The sequence below is a fragment of the Geotrypetes seraphini genome, chromosome 2 (assembly GCF_902459505.1).
Source record: "Geotrypetes seraphini chromosome 2, aGeoSer1.1, whole genome shotgun sequence".
Taxonomy (NCBI): Eukaryota; Metazoa; Chordata; class Amphibia; order Gymnophiona; family Dermophiidae; genus Geotrypetes; species Geotrypetes seraphini.
In genome coordinates this window covers 506753164-506780998 of record NC_047085.1, presented here as the reverse complement: position 1 = coordinate 506780998, position 27835 = coordinate 506753164, and the positions used below count along the sequence as shown (strand labels likewise).

The following is a 27835-nucleotide window of genomic DNA, read 5'->3' as shown; positions in this document are numbered from 1 at the left end:
TAGCCGGCTGCTTCCCTTTAACATATCTAAAGAACGGTTTGAAATTTTCGTGCTTCCCTGGCTAGTCTCTCTTCATATTCTTTCTTGGCTTTTCAAACCACACGGTGACATTCTTTTTGATACCTCCTGTGCTCTTTCCAGTTTTCCTCAGTTTTGTCTTTTTTCCATTTTCTGAATGAATTTCTCTTATTGCCTATCGCTTCCTTCACTATTTTAGTTATCCACGCTGTTCGACTCTCTTTGCACCCTTTTCTGAATCTGGGGATATACAGATTTTGTGCCTCGCTCACCGTGTCCTTGAAAAAAGAGCAGGCATGTTCTACCGTTTGCCATTTCTTGGAAGTGTTCCTAAGTTTCTTCTTTACCATTCCCCTCATTGCTTCGTAGTTTCCTTTCCTGAAATTAAAAGTTGTTGCTATGGTTCTCTTTCCTTTTGGCATTCCTACCTCAACCTTGAACTTGATCATATTATGATCGCTGTTTCCCTACTGGTCCCACTACTTCCACTTCCTTTGCAGGTCCTCTTAGTCCATTTAGGATTAGATCCAGAGTGGCATTTCCTCTTGTCGGTTCCCTAACAAGTTGCTCCATGAAGCAATCTTGTGTAGCCTCCAGGAATTCAGTCTCCCTAGCGTATCTTGAGCTCCAGTCTATCCCGGGGTAGTTGAAGTCCCCCATAATAACCGTGTTACCACTTTTGCATTCTCACTTTATCTCGGCTTCCATTTCCTCATCGATATCTCTGGTTTGTCGGGAGGACGATAGTATAGGCCTATCTTTATTTCGGGCCCTTTCCCTCCCGATATTTTAACCCATAGCGATTCTAGCTTGTTGGTTGTCTCTGTTGTGTCCATTCTTGTCGATTGTATGCTTTATTTTATGTATAGTGCTATTCCACCGCCTTTCTGTCCTGACCTGTCCTGGCGATAGAGCTTGTACCCTGGCAGTGCTGTATCCCATATGCTTTCCTCATTCCACCATGTTTCAGAGATTTCCAATGATGTCTATGTCCTCTACATTGGCCATGGCTTCTAATTCGCCCATTTTGTTTCTTAGGCTCCTTGCATTAGTATATGTGCAATTTAGCTCCTGGTATTTTGTTGCCTTCATTTCCTTTCCCTGTGCTTCGGTCTTTAGTTTCTTCTCTTTTATTATATTCCTTCTAACCTCCTCTTCTGGGTTAGTCGACTCCTGTAATTTGTCTATTGTTTCTTCCCAGCCTTTTTTCCCCTCGGTATCTTCATGGGATACCTTCTTCCGAATCGTCGATGCTTGGTCGACTGTAGGCTTTCCCCTTCTTCTTAGTTTAAAGCCTGTTCTATTCCCCTCCTGACGTTGTTTGCTAGAAGTCTTGTTCCCGCCGTGCTCAGATGCAGTCCATCTCTCCTGTAGAGCTTGCTCTTGCCCCAGAATGTTGTCCAGTTCCTCATGAAGTAGAACCCTTCTTCCTCACACCATCTCCTCATCCACGCATTTATTGATTGTAGTTCCTCCTGCCTTTTCACATCTGCCCTCGGTACTGGTAGGATCTCTGAAAACGCTATCTTCTGGGTCCTCATCTTCAACTTCCTTCCCAGCATCTTGAACTGTTCTATCAGCATGCTTCTTCTGTAGTCCCTTCTGCTGACATCGTTCGTCCCGATGTGGATCGTTACTGCAGTCTCTTCCGTCTCCGTTCCTTCCAGGATCTTTCCAATTTTGTCCACGATGTCCTTGGTTCTCGCTCCTGGCAGGCAGGTCACCAGTCGATCCTCTCTCCCTCCTTCTATGTGGCTGTCCACATGCCTCAGGATCGAATCTCCCACTAGGATCGCTGACTTTCCCTTCTTCAAATTTCGCTTTGGTCTCAGGTCAATGTCCTCCGTGTGCTTCACTCCTTCTTCTGGGCATCGACTAGCCGATTCCTTCCCCTCGTGTGGTGTTCCTCTGTGGGTGTCTTCTTTGAGGTCATCTGTTACTTGTTCGCCCTTCCATGCTGGTGTTGGTATAACTTCATCTTTCCTCTGAGGTTCGTTTTCTTCCACCCTCCTCCTGTATGCTTCCTCAATGAATTTCTTGAGTTCCCTGACTTCCTCCTCGATGTGTCTCTCATTCATGAAGTCATCAGCTTTCCTGATTGGGTCCTCCGTGGTATAAAGTCCTTCTAGCTCCTGTATCTTGTCCTCTAGTCGCTTGACTTCCTTCTTCAAGCTTTCCAGCTCTTGACACCGACCGCATACATATGACTGTCTCCCGAGGGGAAGTAGTCAAACATATGACAGCCTGTGCAGAACACTGGAAAGCTCATCTTCTGGTTTCCCACTGCTTCCATTGTCGCTCCTACTTCAAGATAACAGTTAAGATTACATACAGATGGAAATAATTCTACGTACAGATGGAAATAATTCTACTAGTTTCTGGCGATCTACACAGAGTATCTCGGTTTTACACGTAGTCAATTTCAAATGATTAGTGTCCATCCACTTTGATTACATCAAAACATTTTTCTAACCGTGTAATCGCGTCTTGCATTGAATTCTCGACCGGGACCAGGAATTGAATGTCGTCGGCATACAACTTATAGCTTACCCCAAGAACCTGCACTTCTTGACATAATGGGAGCAGATAAATATTAAACAATACAGCCGATATTGCTGATCCCTGAGGTACTCTACAGGTCACCAGTGCCCATTCCATCTCCACACAAAACATTCTCCCTGACAAATAGGATGCAAACCACTGTAATACAGTACCTCTAATGCCCAATACCGGTAATCTCCGTAAAAGAATCTGATGCGCAATTATGTCGAAAGCAGCAGAGACATCCAGGAAAACTATAAAATGATTTACCCTGATCAAGCCCCCTGTAGATCACATCTAAGGTTGAAATCAATAATAATTCTGTTGAATGATGTATTTGAAATCCAAATTGACCATTATCCAAAAGGTCTGACTTCTCCAAGAAATCCTGAAGTTGGTGAATACAATCTTTTCAAGGACTTTCAATAGAAAGGGTAAAGATGAAATCAGACGAAAATGTTGCAACAGGCTACCATCTACTCTATCCTTCAAGAGTGGCCAATCCACTGCTCCTTTAGTGACTTAGACCCAATGCCTTTCTGCGGAAACTTTGTCACTAATTTCAATAAATAGCTTCACTGATTGTTGAAAAAACCCCAACCGGACAAGGGTCTAAAGGGCATGCTGTCTTATTCAGCTGTTGAATAATATGTATCGATTGTCTCTCAGAGTCGAACTCAGACCATCGCTCAGCAAGTGATCCTCTCTCAAAGGTGGCGTCTTATCTCTAAACACTGCAGCTATTTTACTCACTTTATCAATTAAAAATGTCAAAAAGTCAGTTTCAGCTATTCTGGTCTCATCATTCTAATAAGATTGCATAAATCTGAACCTGGCTAGTAGCTTGGGTGGACCCTTTTCCCTAAACACGAGTTACAGATGCTTATTACACCCAACTAATTACTGCTACACTCCCTTCATCGCTCCCACCACCATTCAAGCTCTGTGGGGCACAGTAGAGAAGTAAGTGGGGAGGCGTACCACCCTAGGCGCTGTCTTGGTGGGGGCACCGGCACCTCTCTGCCCCCACATCTTTCTTTAAAATCTTCGCCAGGCCGAGCAACTACTCTAGCCTGCTGCTCGCGCCAGCCTGGCTTCCTCTGAAATCACTTCCGGGTTGTGGGACCACGGAATTGACATCAGAGGTCAAGCCAATGCCAGCATGAGCAGCTGGCCGGAGAAGCTGCTCGTGCTGGTGAAGATTTAAAGATGCAAAAGAGAGGGATGGGGGTGGGGAAGGAAAGAGGGGAGCGGAGAGGAAAGCGAAGGGGACACAGTTTGAGCAACTTTGGACTACATACTTGGAAGCTGAGAAGTCTATGGGTGCCATCCGATGATCATCTCTGGAGTGCGACCTGTTTTTGATATGTATGTGTGTGTGTATAGGCTGGTTAATGTGTCCCTTCGTTACGTTAACAAAGCTCCTACCCAGACAAGTCCCTCTCACCGGGCCATACCTTTCTTGACGTCCAATTCCCAATTCCCAACAGTCCTAGGACTCTTTGCTTGGCCTACTCAAATCTACTCGTTATACCCTCATTCTGCAACATCAATAACTGTATACGGTCACGAATCTTCAATGTTACGGCCCTACTCTTTGGAACACATTTCCCTCAACTTTTTCACTGAAGAATCAAAGATTAGATTCAAACGAGGTCTCGACATCTTCTTATTTGAGGATGCCTTTGACCAAAAACATGCCTCTATGCTGCCTACTGAAAACCAAGTCCTGTTGCCAAGTAATCTAAAATGCATTCTGCTCTTTTCTATCCCCAGATATATTTTCTTCCAACTTTCTGAGTGATTTTAAAGTTCTATTGTAAACTGCTCAGAAAGGTCTCTCACTGGGTGATATATTATTAAACATGAAACTTGATTTCCAGCAGTACTTATCCCGCTAGTGCCACTAAAAATATGGGCATACCACCTCAGCATTATCTGGATATGGCAGGAATAGTCCAGGCTGTAGGAGTTTGAGTGGAACTGGGATTTACCAGCAATATTCAGAAGCGATCTAGGTGACCACCTACTGACAGCAAAAAGGCTCTGCTAACTTTATCCTGGTCGTGATCTGGGATCTGTATGGAATATTGATATGGAAAGGTTTACTGAGCATAATAAGGTTAACTTTGTATAAGTCAATTAAGTGAAGAAAGGGCATCTAAGTCACACTGAGGAAAAAGAGGCAAATATTACGCTAAGTGATGTCTTAAAGTGACACATTTAGGTCTTCGCATTTATGCCAGCCAGCTGGACATCCAGAGACCCTTCTGTTTCCCAGGCTTCTGCACACAGACCCATTACACAGCAAAGCTTACAACAGTCACAACCCAGGATCTGGCACCACAAAACACACCTTTCCTTCTGATTCCCTCACAACACAGTTTTGAGCTTCAAGATTTCTGACATGTGAAGTTAAAGATAAACACCTTCCCTCCACCTTTCCAGAGCTTACATTGTGTGGCCCATAGGTTAAGCCTTCCCTTACAGGTCAAGTGACTGATCCTTATCTATAAAGGGGCAGAACCCCCAATGCTTTCCCTACAAAAGGTGTCTATAGAAGGCAATCGATATAACAGGAACTGTACTGAATTGGTTCGCCGACTTCCTACAAAATCGTGAATACGTAGTCAAAAGGCAAGAATCATACTCCAACCCTTGGAAGGCGTTCTGTGGCGTCCCACAAGCTCCCCATTATCCCCAATCCTATTCAATTTATTCATGAGCTCGCTGGGTCACATCAAAATGGAAGATGAAACGGTACTGTTGTATGCCGACAACATCCTCCTCCTCATTCCCATAACCATCCTAATATTGCCAAGAAAATCTCAAACAATATAGATAAATTTCAAACCTGGACAACGAACAACAAGCTGAAACTGAACGCCACTAAGACCAAAGCCATTGGTTTCCGCACCACACAACAGAATGCCATACTTAAACTCACTCTTCCAATGGAACCACGAATATCTAACCTTCGGAAAAAGACCATCTATACTATGCGTCAACTGCGACTCACAAGATCATACTTACACCCACACCACTTGGCTCTGATCGTTCAGATAATGGTCCTAGCTCAATTGGACTATTGCAAATCCGCCTACCTTGGCATCAACACCTCTTTCATCCACAAACTACAACTCATCCAGAACACAGCAGTTAGACTAATCTACAAATTAAAGAAATTTGACTCAATCACAACCTTCATCAGGCAATTACATTGGCTTCCAATGTCATCCTGAATAATTTTCAAATCGTCTTGTATCCTACACCAGATTCTATACGGAAACCCAGCAGCCCCTCACATCCAATTATTCTCTAATGTTTGGTCGACTTCTAATAAGATTGCATAAATCTGAACCTGGCTAGTAGCTTGGGTCGACCCTTTCCCTAGACACGAGTTACAGATGCTTAACTGACTGTCTGACAATTTTATTACACCCAACTAATTACTGCTACACTCCCCTCGTCGCTCCCGCCACCATTCAAGTTCTTTGGGGCACAGAAGTAAGTGGAGGGGGGGGGCGTACCACCCTAAGCGCTGTCTTGGGGGGGGGCACCGGCACCTCTCCGCCCCCACGTCTTTCTTTAAAATCTTCGCCAGGAAGAGGAAGTGACGTCACCCGGGAAGATGGCAGCCTAAACCAGAGGATCCTTCTTCCCCGAAGGCCGCCCCGATCTCCCTCCAGCGTGCGGCACCGGAGTAGTGCAGGCAGTCGGCGCCTGAGCGGCTGATCAAGCCGGGATCCTGCCTCTCCCTTGTCGGAGCGCGGTTTGCCGGCCTGCCTCCACCGCATGTGGCGCGCATGGTGCCGGCTGTCTGGGTTTCCTGGCTGGCGGAGGAGCGGAAGTGGGCGCCGAGGTCTGGACCGGCCTGTGCATGTCCACTGCAGAGCACCCCAGCGCGCTTTGTTTTGACCTGGTGCTACAGTGGAGAGGAGGAAGAGCAACTGGGAACCAGCAGGGAGCCTGCCTTTGTAGTGATCTAGGCGAGGCTTGACATGAAGCAAGTTCCACATTTCACTACCTCATACATCAAAGGGATTGCTGACTCCAGATTGGAGGACCTGGAGGACCCCTGCCTCGGCAGCCGGCACAAAGAGCTCTGACAGTGAAGGGCTCAGTCTTTGGAGGGGCAGGGGTATGGCCCAGACCGGTAGGGCTGGTTGTGAGCTTGGGGCCCCGAGCGTCCCGCCTTTCTGCTGGCGGGCGGACCTAGCCACCCCTATTTGCCCGTGAGCGTCCCGAGTGCCTGGGAGATTGCCCCAGTGGAGGGGATTGCTGCCTCGCCCACCCTGTGAGCCAACCCCTGTATTCCCACCGACAGCAGCTGGGCGCAAAGGATGTCCACCAGGAAGAAGTTGGACAGCTACGGATTTACGGGGAAAAAGCAGAGTGCCCTAAAAGCAGCGGGAGCCAGTCCATCACAGGCGACCAGGATGGCGGTGTCGGAGGCTGCTGTAGGGGGTGGCATGGCTTTTCCGTATCGACCTGGCGGTGATGTGCAGGGAGGCTCCGTGGAGACGCAGGACAGCCTTAGGGAATTGCTATTGGACATTCGTAGAGAACTGCAGTCCCTGCGTCACGATGTTACCACGGCCGTAGCGGATTTAAAACGAGATCTGGTGGAGCAGGCGAAGCGGCAGGATGTGGTGGAAGCCCTTGTCAACACCATGACTGAGGACATTATTGCCGTGCAGCAGGCGGTGGCCGGGGTCCAAACAGAGGAGGTGGCGATATGGATGAAGCTGGAAGATTTGGAGAATAGATTTTGACGGTGCAACCTCCAAATCCGAGGGGTCCCGGAAGAAGGGGCCTATCAGGAAGCCCACCAGACGGCTTTGGACATTTGTACAGATATCCTCACCAGTGCTCTGGCGGGTGAAGGGCGAGTGCCGGAAATTGAAATAGAACGAGCTCATCGGTCTTTGGGACGTCCGAGATCTAACTTGCCCCGAGACATTGTTTTGTGCTTAAGCAGCTATCGAGTGAAAGAGGATATATTTCATGCTGCGCGGAAGTAAAGGGATTACAAATGGAATAACTTGCGGGTGGACATTTATCAGGATGTGGCGGCAGCAACCTTGCGCAAGCGGAGGGATCTGCAAGCGGTGACCACCTATCTTCGCAGAGAGGGCCTCAGATATCAATGGCTGTATCCATTTGTCATGGCGCTGACGGTGGGGACTGTGACGAGATGAGTCCGTACGGTGGCAGAGGCCTGGTCGGTGTTGCGGGAACTCGGCGCTCCTAACCTTCCTGAAGGGGATCCTCCCAGGGAGCGAGCGGAGGAGCTGGCTGGCCCTTCTGGATGGTAGCGGTAAACTAGAGGAGCAACTGCCAGGATGGCAGGGGGCCATAAGCCTCCAGGTCCGCCCCCATGAGAAGTCTGCTGGACATTGTTGTTGGTTGGGTTGATCTTTGTAGTATCATTGTTGTGGATTTTGGTTTAGAGGTGGGCGGGGGGAATAAGTTCTTGTATGGGTGCGGGATAGTTTGGAGGGTCTGTGGGAGGCCGAATCATCGGGATCTGGGAGAGCTGTTGTGGGCAATACATTGCATGTACATGATGTGTTACTGAGATGCTGGGGGAGTGTATTGGGGTGGCTAGGATGGTGGAGTTGCTTCCTTCTCAGGGATCTTGAGATCTGTTTGGATGGTCTCGAGATGTAGTTTTGGGTTGGGTTTTGGGGGTTGTGCGTGATGGGGAAGGGGTTGGGCTTTGGGTTGTGGTGGGGGGGACAGGGTACTCTCGGCCCAGTATTGGATTGGGATGGTCCATTGATGCACTGGTGGGGCCTGGTCAGGGGCTGGGGTGGCCAGGTCCTTATGATTTTGAGGGTGGAGTATGTGGCGTGGTTAGTGGTAGTGGATCCTGGTTAATTTTGTTACATGGAATGTGGGGGGGATAAATTTCCCCCATCAAGCGCTCAAAAATTCTACAACATTTACAGCATCATAGGGTGGATGTGGCCTTTCTCCAGGAGACCCATTTGAATGCTCTTGAACACATGAAATTGAAGCAATGGTGGGTGGGAGAGTGTGTTGCGGCATCTGCTACGGGGAAACACAGGGGGGTAGCGATTTTGTTCCGTAAGGGCTTACTAGAGAATCTACAAATTTTGGCTAGGGATGGGGAGGGTAGGTATGTGCTCTGTCGAGGGGTGATTGCACGGCAGGGCATGGTGTTTTGCTGTGTCTATGCTCCTAATGATTGTGATCCGGATTTCTATGCTAACTTGACCCACTTGTTGCTGCCCTATGCCCAGGTCTCCCTGGTTGTTGGGGGGGACTTCAACGCTGTTCGAGACTCTAGTCTGGATTGCACGGGACCGGGGGGTGCTCAACGTCGGGCTGGGGAGAGGGAGCTCCAAAATTTAGTGATAACTTGGATTTAATCGACCCCTGGAGGGTACTGCATGGCTCCAAAAGGGATTACACCCATATGTCATGGGCGCACGGCACGCAGTCTCACATTGATTATATTTGGGTAACGGAACAGATGTTTCGGAAGTTGGAGCGGGCGGAGATCGGTCCCTATACAATTTCTGATCATGCCTGGGTTCAGGTGTCGTGGCAAGCTGGAAGGGGGCCTCAGAGGAAGTGGCGTTGGGTTTTTCCACTAGCGTTGTATAGGGATCCGAACTATAGGGAACGGTTGCTGGGTACCTGGGCCAAATACAAGAGGCATAATGCACATGCGGAAGGGGACCCTGTCTTATTCTGGGAAGCGGCGAAGGCGGTGTTAAGGGGGGATACCCTGAGTTACAGTAGTCACGTGAGAAAAGCTCGTGATAGGGAAATTTTGCGTCTAGAGAGAGAAGTAGCTAGAGCCCAGAGATGGTGAGGCCAGACTGGTGACCCCAGGCACAAACAGGAATTGATGGAATATCAGGTGGCCCTCAATTCCTTTCTCCATCAGCGGGCCCGCAAATCCCTTGCTTATTATAAGTATCAGCTTTACAAATATGGGAATAAGGGGGGGATATTGCTGGCCCGCCTAGTTTCTACCAGAACGGGTCCCCGAAGGATTCAGGCCCTGAGGAATGAGCAGGGGGCGAGAGTTACTACTGACCCAGAGATTGGTGATGTATTTTTTCGCTATTTTAAGAACCTATATGCCCCCCCCCCCCCGTCAGAGGAGGGAGTGGCGGCCGGCCCCTATTTGGATGGGATAACATTGTCCCGTATCTCTGAGAGGGACAGGGAGCGTTTGAACGCTCCAATAACATCGGAGGAAGTGTACTGGGCAATAGGGAATAGTCCTCTGCTAAAGGCACCAGGTGAAGATGGCATGCGCATCAAATTTTATAAGCTTTTGGGTGAGGAGATTGTCCTGCCCCTCGCTCGGATGTTTAATGTTATGGTTGGAGCGGAGGCTTTGCCGGAGGGTATGAATACGGCACGTATATTGCTGTTACCTAAACCGCATAAAGACCCTGAAATAGCAGGCTTCTACCGTCCCATTTCCTTATTGAATATGGAGGTGAAATTGTTAGCGAAAATCTTGGCAAAGCGACTGGCTGCTGTGCTACCCTCCCTTATCCACGAAGCTCAAGTGGGCTTTGTGAAGGGTCGAACCATAGCTAAAAATGTATGAAAATTGTTGCTGTCTTTGGAACAGCGGGCGGCGGGCGATCTCCCATCTGTACTGGTTAGCTTTGATGCCGAGAAGGCATTTGATCGGGTGCAGTGGGATTTTCTCTATGACACATTGGCGGCCTATGGTTTTGATGGTTATTTTGTATCAGCGGTGCGTACATTGTATGCTCTTCCTCAGGCTAGAATAGTGTTGAAGGATTTTGAAACGGACCGGTTCCCTATCTCTACGGGGACGAGACAGGGATGCCCCTTATCTCCGTTGTTGTTTGTGCAACATGGATATCCCCTAATCCGGGATATCCATGCGATGCCATCTATACGGGGGATTGATATTGGTGCATCATCTTTTAAATTATCGGCATTTGCAGATGATATCTTAGTTCACTTAACGGATCCTTTGCCCTCCTTGACGGCTTTGTTGGACTTGATAAAAGAATATGGAGACTTTGCTGGGTTCCGCTTGAATTTGGATAAATCGGAGGCGTTAGCATCCTCTGCGGCGGTTCAGGCTCAGTGGGGGAATGGGTTCTCTCTGACATGGGCGCAGGGCCAGTTTGTATATTTGGGGACTTTGATGACTATGTCGGTTCACCGTTTGTATCGCCTTAATGTGGATAAGCTTCAGCAACAGACGGATCTCCTGCTGGATACCTGGAGTGCCTTGCCATCTTTGATGGGGCGCATTTGAATGGTTAGGATGTTTATTTTTCCCAAATGGCTATATGTACTCCAGACTTTGCCGCTCTGTTTGCTGAAGACAGATCTACGCATTCTTTATAAAGGAATTTCTTGCTTTTGCTGGACGGCCAAGAAACCAAAATTGCAGATATCTCAATTGCTGGGGAATTGGCAGAGGGGGGGATTGGGCTTGCCGGATATGAGGGTTTATAATTATGCGTGTTTGCTTCGCCATTTGGGAGACTGGGTGAATATGACCAGTAATTACACCCCTCTTTGGATGGAACGTGAATTTTTTGCACCTTTATGACGTGTTTGCGCTTTTGCATTGTCCACGGAGGGCCTTGCCCTCTTCTCTCCGACCCAGTATATTATTTAGAGCATTGCAAGCGGCCTGGCGGTGGCTTGTGCAAGCCCTGGGTGGGGTTTCGACGGTTACAGATCTCTTGCCCTTGCGGGGTAACCCAGCCTTCCCTCCGGGACGGGACTCCAGAGAGTTCCTGTCCTGGGGAACGAAAGGGGTTTCTCGTTTAGAACATATTTTGGGGGATGATGGGGAGTTGTTGGCACGTGCTGCTTTGCTAGCTAAGGTGGGGGAGACCTGGGGCGCGCAGTTTGCGTGTCATCAAGTGGGATCCCTCAATAGAGCACAATTGCGATTACATATGTGGGCCAGGCTATGGGAATTGTTTGCTCGGGAGGAAGGGGGGTCCCTCTCAGTGTCTAGCATTCATGCTAGCTTGCAAGAGTTACAACCAGCCAAAGATTACCAGAACATCCGGGGTAAATGGGAGGGGGAATTGCAAATTAATTTGGGACAATGGGATGTAGCCCGTACCTTGAGGGCGACGCCAGGGGTTACCCCGTGTGCTTGGTTGAGGGAAACGCACTATAGGGTGACATTACGCGCACATTAAACTCGCACACAGTTGTATTATAGTGGGGGTCTCCCTACACCACTGTGTCATAAATGTGGGTCAGGGGGCCACACTTTGGGACATGCCTTCTGGACCTGCCCTATCATCCAGTGCTTTTGGAGGCGTATAATTTCTTACATGTCCGGGTTGATTGGGAGAGCCCTGCACAGTACCCTGGCTCACTTTGTCTTGGATTTGCCAGAGGCTTTTGGCCACTTGCCTAGGGGGAATCGGGCTCTGTGCAGGAAGATGAGTTTACTGGCCAGGAAATGTATTCTTCAATGCTGGACGGTCCCTGACCCTCCAGCGTTTTGGCATTGGTGGAACCAGTTGCATCAGTTGGCCATCTGGGAGGCGCGAGATGCGGGAGGGGCCAGAAAGCGTAAGTTGTTGTTTCTGAATATTTGGGAACCATATTTGCAAGATTTGCATCCAAAGGGCCGTAGCGCGGTATTGAGATGGGTGTCCTAAAGTGGGTGCTCGGAAAGTTGGGCTGGGAGAGTACTGATGAGTATTGGTGGGGAGTACCTTTGGGAGGGTGAGGGGGTTGGGGTGGGATTGAGGGGTATGGGTAGGTTCTGGGCTTTTGCTATGGACAGGGTACAGGGGATTCAGTGGGGGGGGGGGAGTGGTGTGGCATCTTCGGGGCTCATCAGAGTCCAGGGCCTCGGAATGCTTTTCTGCTCTCCTTCCACTGCATGCTCTCAGTGGTGTGTGCGGGGGGAGGGGGGGTGGAGTTTGTTGATATTCCTCTTATTTTGTCCTTGTATGTTATACTATTTATATGATGCATATTTGTTTGGTATTGTGCACCTTCGGGGTGCCTTGCTACTGTGTTCTTGTTGTTTGCATCAATAAAAATTGTTTGAACCTAAAATCTTCGCCAGGCCGAGCAACTACTCTAGCCTGCTGCTCACGCCAGCCAGGCTCCATCTGAAATCACTTTCCGGGTTGCGGGACCAGAAGTGACATCAGAGGTCAAGCCAATGCCAGCGTGAGCAGCTAGCCAAATAATTTTCAAATCGTCTTGTATCCTACACCAGATTCTATACGGAAACTCAACTGCCCCTCTCATTCAATTATTCTCTAATGTTTTTTCGACTTCAAAAAGAATCCTTAACAGAATCCAACTAAATCTACCATTCACAAAAAACCTCCACTACAAGCAAATTTTCCACTCTATGCTAACTTATCTGGAAAGACCTACTGGAAGTTATTAGGACAGAGACAAACTGCACTACATTCAGAAAAAAACTGAAGACTCACCTCTTTGACAACTAACTGTCTTAGTTTCTGCATAACTCCCCCCTACTTCTGGGTTTCCTCTCTTATTTCTCCATACCCCCCTTCCCTACAACTTTCCCCCTTCCTCCTTGATCTGTCGCCTTGAGCCTGTATAAGTATGTGTGACGCACAAATGGAAGTTTAGATTAGATTAGACATTTTTACCCCGGTCCATCTTATTACTCCACTCACCTGGGGAGCTGCTTTTCCCAATTTCTCTTTCCTCTGATCCAGGCTCACCCCTGATGTACGGCTCTTCCCCTCGTTCGATGTGGGATATAATCTTAGGGGTGACGGATAGAGAACCTGCTGCTGGGGTAAGAAAATTGCATTCAATTAATTTTCTCAAAATTATTATACCTCATAAAAAGTAACATAAACCTCTTTACTCATCTTTAATCCCACTCTAAATAGTTCAATGTATTATCACCTCATTTCAATATATGCAAACTTCTTCAACACTTATACAACATGCAGGTCTCCTTGTTCACACCAGAACATCTAGAATAAGGTAAAACAAACTCTCTGAGAATACTCAGACTGATATGAGCATAGAGAAAGGGCAGGAAGCTAAAATCATTTTCCCACATCCTTCTCCAAAGAAATCTTTCCAGCAAAGAATCAGAATTTCAGAGATTATCTTCAATTAGTGCAGTAAGGATTACTTTTCCATTTTAATTAGGTTATTTCTTGGCATCTTTCTGCAGCCTGTATCCTATCAATACTGTATAAATGATTTTTATTATTCCAGCAGTAAGAAGCAAATACAAACAGTAGTACCATTCAGGAAATAACATTTTCAACAATATAATCAGTTCCCCTCCCCTCCCCTCCCCTCCCCAAGAATCCATGGCCAGTCCAACAGCTGAGAGTGGGAATAAAATCTTAAAGATTCAAAAGTCTACTGCGAACATGCGGTGTGAGGTCCTGCCAGAAATGCTCCCACACCTGACAAAATTTGCGACCCGGGCCAAGAGTCAAGTCTCCCACCATGCGTCTCTCCAGTGTTGCGTGCACTATCATTAGGGATCTCCATTGTGCATATGACGGGGGATCACAGGAGAGCCAGTTGGTGAGGATGGCTTTTTTTCCCATCAAAAGGGTTCTGGAGATAAATGCTGACATTCCCCTGGGTTTGGGCGAGGCTATATTATAAAATCCAAATAACACCCTCGGTTGCGGAAGCCATCGCCTTCCCCAAAGCGATGTGGTATATAGACCAAGATGTCTCCAAAACTGTTGGATTGCGGGGCAGGCCCAAAACATGTGACTCAAAGATGCGTGAGCCTGATTGCATTTCGGGCAAGAATGCGAAGCAGTAATCCCCATCCGGGCTGCACGTTCCGGTGGAATGTAAAGTCTAAGAACAATTTTCAATTGCATTTACCAGTGAGTAATATTGGGTGACACCTTCTGAATGTTCTTCAGGACCCGTTGTAACTGTTGAGCAGTCAACTGGCAATGCAAGTCCTCAGCCCACGCTGTCGCTAATATATCCAGATTCGTACTTAGTTGGCAATCCCAGATCCCCACAATATGAAATCGTAGAGGAATCCTCTGTTTGGCTGAAAGGCTGAAGAGTTCCAAAAGCGCCTCCCTGCAGACTTCAGTAAGAGCAGCCACTGGGAGGGACTGAACATAGTGACGGATCTGGTAATAGGCGAAGAGATCATTAGCCTGTAGGTCAAAAGTTCGTTGCAGCTCGGCAAATGTGACCAGGCTCCCCTCCTCCGAAAACAGGTGAAAAAGATATTGTAGACCTTGTGCTTGCAACCTAAGAAAGGTGGCATTTTGCATGCCCGGCTGGAAAGCTCCATTGCCCTGTATAGGCAAATATAAAGACACCCTAGAAGACAATTTGGCTGTTTTACAGACCCATCTCCATGTCCTTCTGGCCGGCGTAAAAATGGGGTAGTGAGACTCCAATGGATGCATCCTCAGATCCGCCACATGTAGAAAATAGCTCACATGGAACGGAGCCAGCAAAGATAACTCCAGTGGTGTAGCAGAAAAATCAGATGTTCCTCTAAACCAATCATTAATGTGTCTCATCTGACAAGCCATAGCATACCAACGTACATTTAATAAGCCATAGCCCCCCCTATCCCTGGGCAGACACATCCGTAGCAAGGGCATACGTGGTCGCTTACCACCCAATAGAAAACGTTGTAGCTCTTTCGTTAAACGAATGTTATGGGCATGGGACAGCAGCAGAGGTAAAACCTGAAAGCGATATAATCATTTGGGAAAGAGCACCATATTAAAAAGGGCTACCCGGCCCGCCACCGATAAGGGAAAAGTGGACCAATTCTGTAGATGTTGTGAGGTGTCTTGAAGCAATGGGGTGATATTGCTGGTGTACAGGGTCGTAAGGTCTCGGGGGATCTGTACCCCCAAATAGCGAATTGAAGTCTGAGCCCACGTAAATGGGAAGTGACCGCTCCAGGTCTGTTGTAGTATCAGGGGGCTAGCTAGGGCCATAGATTCCTGGTAGTTCAACGTAAATCCCAAATAAAATTTGAATTCGTCAAGCGCTTGCAATAAATATCGAACAGAATGAGCGGGGTCAGTTAGCAAAAATAATAGGTCATCTGCAAAGGCCAACACTTTGAGTGAATGAGTCCCGAAGTCCACACCCACTATGTCGGGGTCCTGAGCCACTGTGCGAAGAAAGGGTTCGAGGTACAATAGAAATAAGAGGGGTGACAGGGGACAGCCCTGTCGAGTTCCCCTCTCAATAGGTATTGGGTCAATAATAATGTCATTGACAAGTAGTCTTGCTGTTGGAGTGGAATATAAAGTGCGTAATGCTGAGGCGAACCAGCCAGATATTCCCATACAATTTAACACTTCAAACAGGTACGTCCAATTGACCTGGTCGAACGCCTGTGCCGCATCCAAACTGAGTAGAAGCATAGGAGTGTGATGGAATTGCGTGTGCGCCAAGGCTATCAATGCTTTACGTACGTTGTGTACTGCTTGTCTACCCTGTACAAAGCCGACTTGTGTGGATGTAATCACATCGGGGAGAAGGGTCGCTAATCTATCAGCTAAGATGTTAGACAGAATTTTGATGTCTACATTCAGCAAAGAAATTGGGCGATAGGACTCGGGAGCAGAACTGTCTTTGCCAGGCTTCAATATCGACGTGATTAAAGCCTCATTCGCTTCTCCAGGGAAATGTTCATCCTGGATTACCTGGGAGTAATAGTCCCTCAAAAAAGGACTAAGCTGCCCTGAGAGCAGTTTATAAAATTCTGCCGTAAAGCCATCCGGCCCTGGATCCTATCAATACTGTAGATGAGACTTTCATCAGATACAAAGTGAAAAATCACCACCAATCGGAATCTGAGATGTGAATAGTCTGCTAGTGTGGAAAATACCAGTATCTACCGTATCTTTGTCCTGGGCTCCTGTCTGCCTCTATAACCTGTGGATGCTTCAGAGATTTTTAATACGAGGTGCTACCCAAAAGTTTGGGGAATGTGAACAGCATGAGCAAACTGGACATACTATGCCCTTCCGCCGCTAGAGGTGTCTAGCAGTATGCTTTGTTAATCAGTCTTCAGTAAAGCTAGCAGAACCTAATGTCAGAGTGTCTAAAGCTGAGTTTTCTGTTATTAAGATAGACTCACAGGTGCGATTGCAATGAAAGATTAGGTTCTTACCTTTGCTATTCTTCTTTCTTGTAAATCCACACTTTATTCCTGGACAAGTGGTTTTGTTTATCTATACTCACCAGACAACTTATAGGAAGCCTCAATTATTCAGAGTCTTCAGCCCCTCCCCTGCACTGATGAAAGGGGCACTAGAAACCCCAGGGCAAAGTGCTAAACATAGTCAGATGGCATTCTTCAAAAGGCTGGTCAGAAATTCAGCTTACCAGTACTGGTCAAGGCAGATGATTGGTGAATCAGCAATGCCCTGGGCAGGCTCCAGGAATAAAGTGTAGATTTACAAGAAAGAAGATTAGTAAAGGTAAGAACCTCAACTTTCGTTCTTGTAAAATTCCACTTTATTCCTGGACAAGCAGGTTGTAACAGAGCAGTCCCATAAAATCAGGGTGGGACTGATGAGACCGCTGCCAAAACAAAGGAACCAAAAACAGCCACATCGATCCTATAAAACATGGTGAAAGTTTGCAGCGAAGACCAGGTAGCAGTCCATAATATCCTCCAAAGAAATCACCGACAATTCAGTAAAAGACGAGGACGTGCCTCTAGTAGAATAAGCCTGCACAGAAAGAAAGGGGCTTCTTGCCGGCTGCAATGTAGGCAGATGAAATAGCCCTAAGAATCCATCTGGAAATAAAAGCCTTAAGACTGCTGACCTGCCCCTGCGGGCCAGACCCACCAGAGCAAACAAATAATTGGAGACCCAAATAATTTGTGACCTCCAGGTAGCCTAACAAAACCCTGCACACGTCAAGGGACTGCAACACCCGGACCTGCTCCTGAGACCCAGAGGAGGTAAAGGATGGGAGCCAAACCTCCTGGTTGATGTGAAAGGCTGATTCCGCCTTCGGAAGAAACGAGGGAACAGTGCGCAGAAACACACCAGAATCCATGATCTTAAGAAAAGGATCATGGCAAAGATTGAGCCTGAAGTTCAAACACCTGGCGATGTGAAGTAATGGCAACCAGTAAAACTGTCTTGATGGCGAGATACATCAGGAGGAATGGTCTAGGATAGAGGTGGGCAACTCCGGTCCTCGAGGGCCAGAATCCAGTCAGCTTTTCAGGATTTCCCCAATGAATATGCATTGAAAGCAGTGCATGCAAATAGATCCTCATGCATATTCATTGAGGAAATCCTGAAAAGCTGACTGGATTCCGGCCCTCAAGGACCGGAGTTGCCCACCCCTGGTCTAGGGGCTCAAAGGGTGGATGCGTTAGAGACCGATGGGCCAGGCTGAGATTTGAGGTCAGACAGAGCAAACAAAGCAGAGGCTGAAGCCACAGTGCACCACGCAAAAAATGGACGATGTCTGGATGGGCGGCCAGGGCGACCCGCAGAAGCTGCAGACCGATGCAGGAGAGACCAGGAAGCTGGACCCAAAGGGAAGCCACAGCCAGCTCTTTAGTCAGTCCGACCTGAAGAAACTTCAGTATCTGAGGGATCGACGGAACGGAGGGGTCCATCTTCCCTGGGTGTACCACGTTTAACAGCATCTCCAAGCCTTTCCATAGACCACCAAGGTAGATTTCCGTCAGCTCCCCAGAAGTGTAGGAATCATGGCCAAAGAATATCCCCAGCAAACTACAATCATTTGTTCAATAGCCAAACCGTAAGCAGTCCGGCTCCTGAAGCACAATCGGGCCCTGTGTGAGTAGTTATTGATGACAGGGGAGCCAGAGTCCCTGGACCAGATTGATGGCATACCACAGGCGTCTCAGCCAGATGGGCGCCGCAAGGACTACCTGGCCTAGGTGGACCGCAAACCATCTCAGCAGACAGCCAATCATGGGCCAGGGCGGGAAGGTAGTGCATCTAAGCCCTCACTTCAGGTGCATCTCCTCTTGATGACCGATGTAAGCCACTGCAGCGACATTGTCCGGAAAGACTCTCATAGCTCGATCCCGGAGGCACTGCTCGAAGCGAAGGAGAGCCAGTCTATGCGCCTGAAGCTCCAAGTGACTGATGGACACTTCAGAGAGTGACCAACAACCCTGAACCGGCTGGCGTCCGTCGTCAGGATTACCCACTCGGAGATCTGAAGTGGGAGCTCCCTGGAAGGAGAAGATGGGCGCAACCACCAGGCTAGAGTGCTCCAAGCCTTCACCGTGAATGGGAGGTAAACCTGCAGTGAATCCCACTGTGGATCCAGCAGGCAATCAGGATGCTCTACAGCAGGCACAGGTAGGCTCTGGACCTAGGAATCACATCGATCGTTTCCACAATGGACCTGGAGATACTGCCAGGTCGGGGAATCCAGGAAAAACTCAGGCAGAGGATGGCAGAATTCCAGCTTGTAGCCATCCCGGAGGAATCCAGAATCCAGTAGTCTGAGGTAATGGCTGCCATTCCACTAGAAATTCTGAAAACTGACGCCCGATCCTTGGGGGTTCGGCAAGAAGCCTGGCGTCAGAATTGCTTCTTGAAAGGCAATGCGGGACAGCTCCCTGATGGCTGCTGATGATGGGAACCCCTGAATCTTTGACTGCATGATGGGGCAGAGCACTGCCCTGTGGATCCCCCAAAGTAGTAACATGAGCATCTGGGGTGACAAAAGCTAAAGCGCCCCTGAACCCTAGAAGACAGGGGTCAATTATCCAGCAAGGCCTTGGGCTTATGATTCTGCACACTTGCCATCAGGTCATCTACACCTTTGCCAAACATCAATTGCCCTCTGAAGGGTAACCTTCTCAGGGTCACCTCAGAAGAGGAATCCCCGGACTAGTGCTGCCCGATTCAGGAAAAAAAATTTCAATTCAATTCAGCCTATTGTATCGATTTTTCGATTCGATTTTCCTGCCCAATTGGGTAGATTTTTTTTCCAAACATCCTGGTGGATTTATTTTATAGTCTCTTCATTCCCTTTGCCCTCTCCAACCCACACTGGTCCTGTGGTGTAAACAAAATAAACAAACCAAAAATAATTTTTCCTCTCTCTATTAAATCCTAGCTCATGTTTGCGGTCCAACACCAGCTCTGGAAGGATACACATTTCAAATATGACATATTGTAATCACAAAATAGAAAATAAAATTATTTTCCTACCTTTTGTTGTCTGGTCATTTTTCAAATCTTGTTGGTCCCATATTGGTCTGGTTGTCTTCTGATCAGGCTCTCATTTCTCCGTGCTACCATCCATTTTCCATCTCTGTCCTCCCCTTCTGTTTCCCTTTCCTCCCTCGGAGTTCTGGCATCTTTCCTTTTGTTTATCTCCATCCCCCCCGCAGCTGCAGCGATAGACCACACCATCCACAGATGCACCATCTCTCCTTTTCTCATCTACCCTTTCATCCAGCATCTCTCTTCTGTGCCCCTATTCTCCTCTCCAGTACTGTCCCCCTTGTGTCCCTGTTCCTATGCTCCCTCCATGCCCAGCATCTTATCTCTCCCCATATCCAGCTTCTTCTTTCTCTCTTCCTTACCTCCTGTATCCCCTTCCCCTTTGTTTGCTTTCTCCTACTATCTCTCCTGCCATCCTGCACCCTGCCCACCTACTTTGGAGCAGTATCTGTCCCTCTTGTACCCTTCCCCTTGTGGTCTTGCATTTCTCTCTCCCTCTTTCCCCATTAGTCCAGCACCTCTCCTCTGCTTTCCTCCCACCTCTTTTTGGTTTGATCTCTTTCTTCCCTTCACTTCACCCCCACCCCAGGTCTGGCATCTCCCCTCCCCTCTTTTACTCCTTTCTCCTCCTCCCTCTGCACAGGCCTGCCTCCCCGCCGCCAAAGGAACTCTTCTTCCTCCTCCCTCTGCACAGGCCTGCCTTCCTACCCTGAATGCCTGTCGCCGCCGTGAAGACTAGTTCCCCCCACGAAGGCCTGCTCCCCCCACTAAGGCACTTTCTCTCTTCCTCCCCGCCGCGAAGGCCTGCTCCCTCCATGAAGGCCTGCTCCCCACCGGCGAAGGCACTCTTTTCCTCCTCTCCGCCGCAAACGAACACCTGCTCCCCATGCAGCCTGCACCTTCCCTGCTCTTACCTCCTTAACGCTAATAGGGCAGCCTTCAGGCTCGCTGGTGTTATAGCGATCCCTGCAGCTGCCCGTGGACCTCAGCAGCACGTTCTCTCTCCCGCGATCCTACCCCTGACGTCACAGCAGTGGCAGGATCGCGGCAGAGAGAATGTGCCGCTGAGGACCATGGGCAGCTACAGGGATCGCTAAAACACTAGCGAGCCTGCAGGCTGCCCTATTAGCCTACAGGAGGTAAGAGCAGCGAAGCTGGGCGAGGCAAGAGCGGGAAAGCTGGGCGAGGCAAGAGAGGGAATGCTGAGGGAGGCAAGAGCGGAAAAGCTGGGGGAGGCAAGAGCGGGAAAGCTGGGGGAGGTAAGAGCGGGAAAGCTGGGGGAGGCAAGAGTGGGAAAGCTAGAGGAAACCTTTCTGACCGACCCTCCCCCCTCAAGCAGGAGCAGAAGCGGACGGCCAGCAAGAGGCAGTGCTGCAGCTCCTGCTTTAGGAAGGCACGGGGGAAGGGTCGGCCATTGAATCGAGATGCCGATTTTTTTTTTTTTTTTTAAATTGAATCGATTCGAATCGTGAATCAGGCAGCACTACCCCGGACCACTGCCGGCTCCAAAACATCCTATGCACCAAAATGGAGTAGGTGGAGAGCTTAATGAAGACCTTGAAAATGTTGTACAGAGCATATAATCCACACCAGAGGTCAGAATAACAAGATCCTGGATCACAATAGTATCTGGATCATGGCGGAGCTTAGAATGACATGCTCTGGCCACAAAGGAAGAGGCCACTCTTGAGTCGGATAGACGCTTAAGGATAAAATCTACCCTGCAGTCCTGTGTATCCTTGAGCATAACGCCACCATCGCTGGACAGAGAAGTGTGCTTACTGACCTGTGTCACCAAGGAACCTACCTACGGGGACGCAAAACGTGAGTTGAAGGTGGCTGCCATTGGATAAAGTCTGGACATGGCCCTAGCACAGTTCAGGGATAATCCGGTACTTCCCAGATGCCCGTGAGCATCTCAACAATATCAGGATGGTCCGGAAAAGAAACAGTCTGCGGCTTCTCGTCACCCATGAGAGAACAGGACGCCACAGCAGACTAGTCACAGGCCAACTTCAATTCCTGAACAGATTCCAAGATTAGATCAACCAGGTGTGTGGGCTGAACGGCACACTTCGGGATCCTCCCTGAGATCCTGGAGACCACTAGGATCCTGATCACGGCAATGTCCCCTGTGGTAGAAGTACCAGCCTGCATCAGTAAAGACATGGTCAGAGTATCACATGCATCCGCGCCAAAACAACAGAGCAATTGACGGAGAAGCCATGGGAAGACTAGGTTTTAGACCTATATCCTGCAATAGAGGGATTCACACAGGCAGCACAGACACTGGCAATGGAGCGGAAGGCACCTTTTTCTTGGCCAGTTAAACCTGATACATCATGTTGACAAATTCAGGTGAAAATCCATCATCCAGAGAGGGAGCATCTTGCGCGATTCTTTTTTGGAACCTTTGAGAACTTAGAAGACTTAGATGCCAAATAGCGACAGCATTTAGCAGAAGACGCATGTGCTCTGACCTCAGAGCCCAATTTTGACTTTTTTTTTGTGAGCCCCTTGTCTGGAATGGCATCAGGACCCCTTTGAGGGGTCGAGGGAACATTGGCTGATGAAATTTCATCCCCCTTCCGCATGACACCTGAACACGTTCCCTCACCGGACAGACATCCGCTGCAAATAAGGCATGAATTTGAAGTACCCTGCCCTGGGGAGTCCATCTGAGTGGTTACCTTGCCAAAACTAAGCTTATAAAGGCATAAAAATATCTTTAAATTCAAATCTGGAGAAAAATCCAAGCAGCAATTTAAGTTATTTTAGGGGTGTGGGTACTATGTCTTACTCCAAAACTGTTCAAAACCCACTTTTGGAGACCTCCAAAATCTCTGAATCAGGCTGTACTCGCTGTGTGCCCTGAGAATGCATGAAAGGAATCACACTGCAACCTAAATTTAACTTTTCCTTTCTCTTCACCTGTTTCCACTCTTCATACTATCCCTGTAGTTTCTCATCTTAAAATTCAGAAGAAAACTGATAACATTTCTGTACCATAAACCGTCAGGATCATCCACGCAACAACATCCTCATACTGTACAACTGACTATATCAAGAACTGGCATTACTGTAAGGATGGCATTATACTGAATAAATGAGTGTATTGTATATCTTGTATAACTCTAACACCGGCTGAAAAGAGCAAGGCCCCTTGTTATTACATGAGCATTCGTGTCTTTAGCAGATTTTAACTGACCACTATAAGCTCCCTATGTTCTACATGGCCTCTTTACATTGTAAATTGCCTTAAACTTATATAGACATAGTGCTGTCCCTAAATTAAGGATTCAATTAGATCTGTTGCTTCACAGCTGCAATTTTAGCCATCCATGAGATCTGCAGTTTCCTCAACATTCCCTCCTAAACGGGAAACTTGTTCCCTCTCCAGCTCTAGCTTCCACAAGATAATAACCTGCAATATTTAGTTGGTCTTCTCGGTCTGTGCCCCGTTTCCCACTCAACAGGCAAATCATGGGTTCAGTTCCAGAACTTCATTCGCAATTTCTTGTACCCGTTTTAACTACTGAAGACCAATAATTGCAGGCTTTACTACATGTTCACTTCAAATGATAAAAATCCCCATTACCTTTGTAGTCCTTCCAACATCTTCCATCTCTCCTCTGATACAGCTTCAGAAATGGTAACATAAGTTCTCTAGAATACCTTATAGTCCATTTCTTCATCCCTTTATCCCATCTTCCCTTCCCATGATTTCCTCAATTTTAGTGGCTTCCTAAACATGTCACTCTTTATATAACTGATGTATTGAAATAGCCCAATATTGTTTATGACGTTGTCTATGTAATATACACCATCAATCCACAACGGCATATAATAAACTTCAAAGTGTCTAAGTTCTAAGTGGTCTTTTTTTTCAAATAATGCATTTCTAAGTACCTCTATGGTCTTCAGTTCCAGCCAACCACCAGCCAAATAACTAAAGCTAAGTACAAAAGTTTTAAAGTTGTATAAGAAAAGTTTATCATAGAATATAGAGCACAAGCACTTTAAAAAAAATTAAGGTCTGATGATGAATAAAAGCCAGAAAGAGAAATAAACCTTCAAATAATTTGGCTGGTGGTTGACTGGAACTGAAGACCGTAGAGGTACTTGGAAATGCATTATTTGAAAAAAAAAGACCACTTAGAACTTAGACTCTTTATATAACTACTCACTTGTAAAGAGAGGATACAAAGCAGCAGTTTCAGACTATACTGTTCCCTCAAATTCCAAATTTCCTCGCAGTTCCCTTGTCTGTAGTCATTTGACCTCTTTGCTTCCCAACTGTTAAACTCCCTAAACATAATCCCAAGCACAAATTTTGGATTATGTCTAATGGTCATCAATCCAGAATAACAATTGTTATCTAATAGTGTATCCCCACTTTGTCCCAGAAATCCAGCGTTAATTGGGTGATTGGTTTGCTACTTTCACTCCTCTGAAAGGGGCGAGCAGCCCACAATTGGCCTGGTGTTCCTCCAGGACAGGGTTGGGAACCACTGCTCTAAAGCAGTGGTTCCCAACCCTGTCCTGGAAGACCACCAGGCCAATCGGGTTTTCAGGCTAGCCCTAATGAATATGCATGGAGCAGATTTGCATGCCTTTCACGGCCATTATATGCAAATGGCTCTCATGCATATTCATTAGGGCTAGCCTGAAAACCCAATTGGCCTGGTGGTCTTCCAGGACAGGGTTGGAAACCACTGCTCTAAAGCACTGGTCTCAATCCCAAACCCTTTGCAGGGCCACATTTTGGATTTGTAGGTACTTAGAGGGCCTCAGGAAAAAAATAGTTAATGTGTTATTAAAGAAATGACAATTTTGCATAAGGTAAAACTCTATAGTTTATAAATCTTTCCATTTGGCTGTCATCATAATAATATTGTAATTTATAGCTAAAGAGACGTATGGTCAAGAAAATGTTTTATTTTACTTTAGTAATTATGATAAACATACTGAGTGCCTCAAAATAGTACCTGGTGGGCCACGAGTTTGAGACCACTGCTCTAAAGCAACTTCTACTAACATTTCCTGTTATAATTAGACACTGAACTTTTTCCTCACCTTCAGTGCAATAGGCTACAACTGCTTGGAGTGATGCCACCCAGTTACAGCCCTCTAAGTGCAGGACAACAAGGCCTCATGGTTTCATTTGTTTTCATCACACGAGAGAAACATAAATCAAAATTGTCCTTATAATGATGGCACACTACTGCTAATAAACATATAAATTTATCTCTTACCTAGAGAGATCACGGTCTGATAATTCTCCTTCATCACCTCCCTGTAGAGCTCCTTCTGCTCTTCATCTAAATACTCCCATTCCTCCTGGGAGAAAGAGACAGCGACCTCCTCAAATGTCACCTGCATCTGAAATACAAATCAGAAACATACTCAGCATCTTCTGCAGCACTTCCAGGAAGAGGCTTCCCACTGTTGGCTCTCTTGGGGTGGAGGAAAATATGTCAGGTATACAAGATTTACAATGACATAACACAGAGTCCCAGAACAGTGTTCTATTTCAGGAGACCTCCCAGTGCTGGGGCTGAGCATGACAAAAAGATGCTTCTATAGATTTCAGAAGAGCTCTCATTAGGGCAGAATGAGATTTCTCTGTATATATAATTTGCAGGCACATAATTCACAGTCCCAGAGAAGGACTATAGCATTAGAAACCAGTTACAGCCAAAATCTCCCTTTGTGAGACTCCTGATCTCTCTCCTTCCCCTCAGGAGGATCCCAAAGTGCTTTTCCTCAGCCCCAGCTCTGCTCAGGGTCCTGACTCTGCAACATCCCAGGGCAGAAAGAGTTGGGGGACTCTCCCACCTGGGCAGAAGCTCCTGCAGGCATTTTTTTTCTCTGCTTTTGTAGTTTTCAGGATTAGAAATGAAGGTGGGGCTCTTTCTCTGCATGAGGGTTTGTCTCTTGCAGAAGGAACAAAAGGACAGGAAGTGAGATTTGCAGCACTGAGGTTAGTTTCCTGTTGGGCGCAGTCTGATGACATCACAAAGGGAGGCGGGGCTTCACACTGATCGAGAGACGCGTGTAATGTTCAACACCCAGCGCAGGAGGCACTTCATGGCAAATGGGGGCGGGGCGTTCTCTTTCGTGCGTCACAAGGAAAGCTCATTAGAATACGAAGGCGTATGCAGAGAAGTTTCTGTACCACTGAGGCTGCTTTAAGAGTCTTACTGGGAGGGAATCCTTTGCAGCATCTGGGTCCCGGTGTTTTCTACTCGGCTCCACCCCTTTCAGTGCTGATTGGTCAGAAAAGAGCTGGTGTAGAAGACTAGTTTAAAGGGATCCGTCCACTAACACTGAGAGGAGGGAGGAGTTGTAGCTCATTCTGGCACTTATTGGTCAGAATAATCCTGGGATGGGGGAGGAGATTTTAAGGAGGGAGGGGAAGAACCAAGTCAGCCTGTAAGCTCTGCTCTAGAGAAGGGATGGTGGAGACTGACCCCTGCTGGTTATTCCCTGCCAATGTCTCATCAGCTGTAAGGGTTTTGGCCAGGTGAGAACGGGCTACTGGGCTTGATGGATCATGATGTTCTTATCTTTCCAGCCATTCTCCTGCCCATCTCCAGAGCTCCATTCCCAGCCCTGGCTCCTCTCAGGGGCTCCTGTGGGATTTGATTGTCAGTCTGAGTGTTCAGATTCTCTCTGGTGTTTGAGACCCCTGCAGCTGAGAAGATCTACAAGTCCCTCCTTGAAGGCCACAATCCAATCGGGTTTTCAGGATTTCCCCAATGAATATGCATGAGATCTATGTGCATGCACTGCTTTCAATGCATGTTCATTGGGGAAATCCTGAAAACCCAACTGGATTGCAGCCCTCAAAGAGGGACTTTAGACTGTGAACCTGCTATAGAAAGTAGGAGGAGTGAGGAGGCGGAGCCTGCCGATCACGGAGAGTAGTCGCATGGAGTAGTAGCTCCTCCACACTGACACCAGATTACAAGTTTATTGTGACCATTCCCTAACACGCTGGTTTTAAAATTTCTTTATTCGGTCCTGCTTCAGCCCTACATGACTCCGCCAAAACTTATTAAAGGAGACGCGACCCCGATCCCGCCCAGCGGTAAGCGGCCTAAAACTGAAACCGGCTCTCCTGACAAAATGGCGGCGAAACACGAGGAGACGCAAATAGACATTCTCATTAAAGAAATGCGCTCCTTCAAGAAAATCATGCAGGAACAGGTAGATGCAACAAAATCGGTACGAGCAAAAATTGAGGCCTTAAATGATCAGTTCGTTGATGCCAGACACCGATTAGACGCCCTTGAAGAGCAAACATCTTCCTTAACTATGAAATGCACGCTGCTGGAAAAACATGACAAGCTGCTGACCACGCTGCAGCGCGACTTGGAAGACCTGTCGAATCGAGGCAGACGCAGCAATATTCGTATCATTGGGATACCGGAGGCAGCGGAGGGGTCAGATACCATTTCCTTTCTAACAGAGTTTCTACCGAAATCGCTTGGCTTGTCGTTTGCAGTCCGCTAGAAATAGAACGGGCCCATCGTGTCCCCTCACACACCTCGATGCATCTCACCAAGCCACGGCCCATTGTGGCGAAAATATTAAGATTCCAACATGCATTACAAATAATAAATGCAGCGAAAACGCATCCTCAACTGCTCTTTCAGGGTAAGAAATTTTTCATAGCTCCTGATGTCGCTAAATCTACTGCACTGAAACGGAAAGAGTTTTTATCTTACCGTCAACAACTGAAAGATCTCGGGGCCAAATATGGACTTCTATATCCAGCTAAAATGAAGGTGACCTACAATAACCACACTACTTCTTACTTGGAACCGCGGACCTGAAATCTTTTTTGGACTCCATTCAAAATGCTATGACCTGAGATGTCTGCATTTTCCCTGGCTCTTTTTATTTCTAGGGAATAATTGATGTTGATTTCTGCTGTTGGTGTGGAGCGGTTCAATGCTCCTTGGGTTGCTCTTTGATACCCAGGTTCACCCATACGTTGTGATTTGTATGATACACATGTGCATGCTCTTATTTGCAAGTATGCCTTGTGTATG

The 27835-nt window shown here is 47.5% G+C and overlaps 1 protein-coding gene across 3 annotated transcripts in view; it reads right to left on the bottom strand.

Moving 5' to 3' along the window:
- LOC117354585 (oocyte zinc finger protein XlCOF6-like) overlaps positions 1-25769 on the bottom strand; it is a 100049-nt gene extending 74280 nt beyond the window's left edge. For 2 of the 3 annotated variants that reach the window (XM_033932357.1, XM_033932355.1), the window contains exons 1-3: positions 25614-25769; positions 25031-25157; positions 13233-13352 (exon numbers count right to left, since the gene is read on the bottom strand). The gene's annotated coding sequence lies outside the window, so the exon portion shown is untranslated. The remainder of the gene's footprint in view (positions 1-13232; positions 13353-25030; positions 25158-25613) is intronic. The other variant, XM_033932356.1, reaches the window with a different exon arrangement.
- Positions 25770-27835: the final 2066 nt, after the last annotated feature.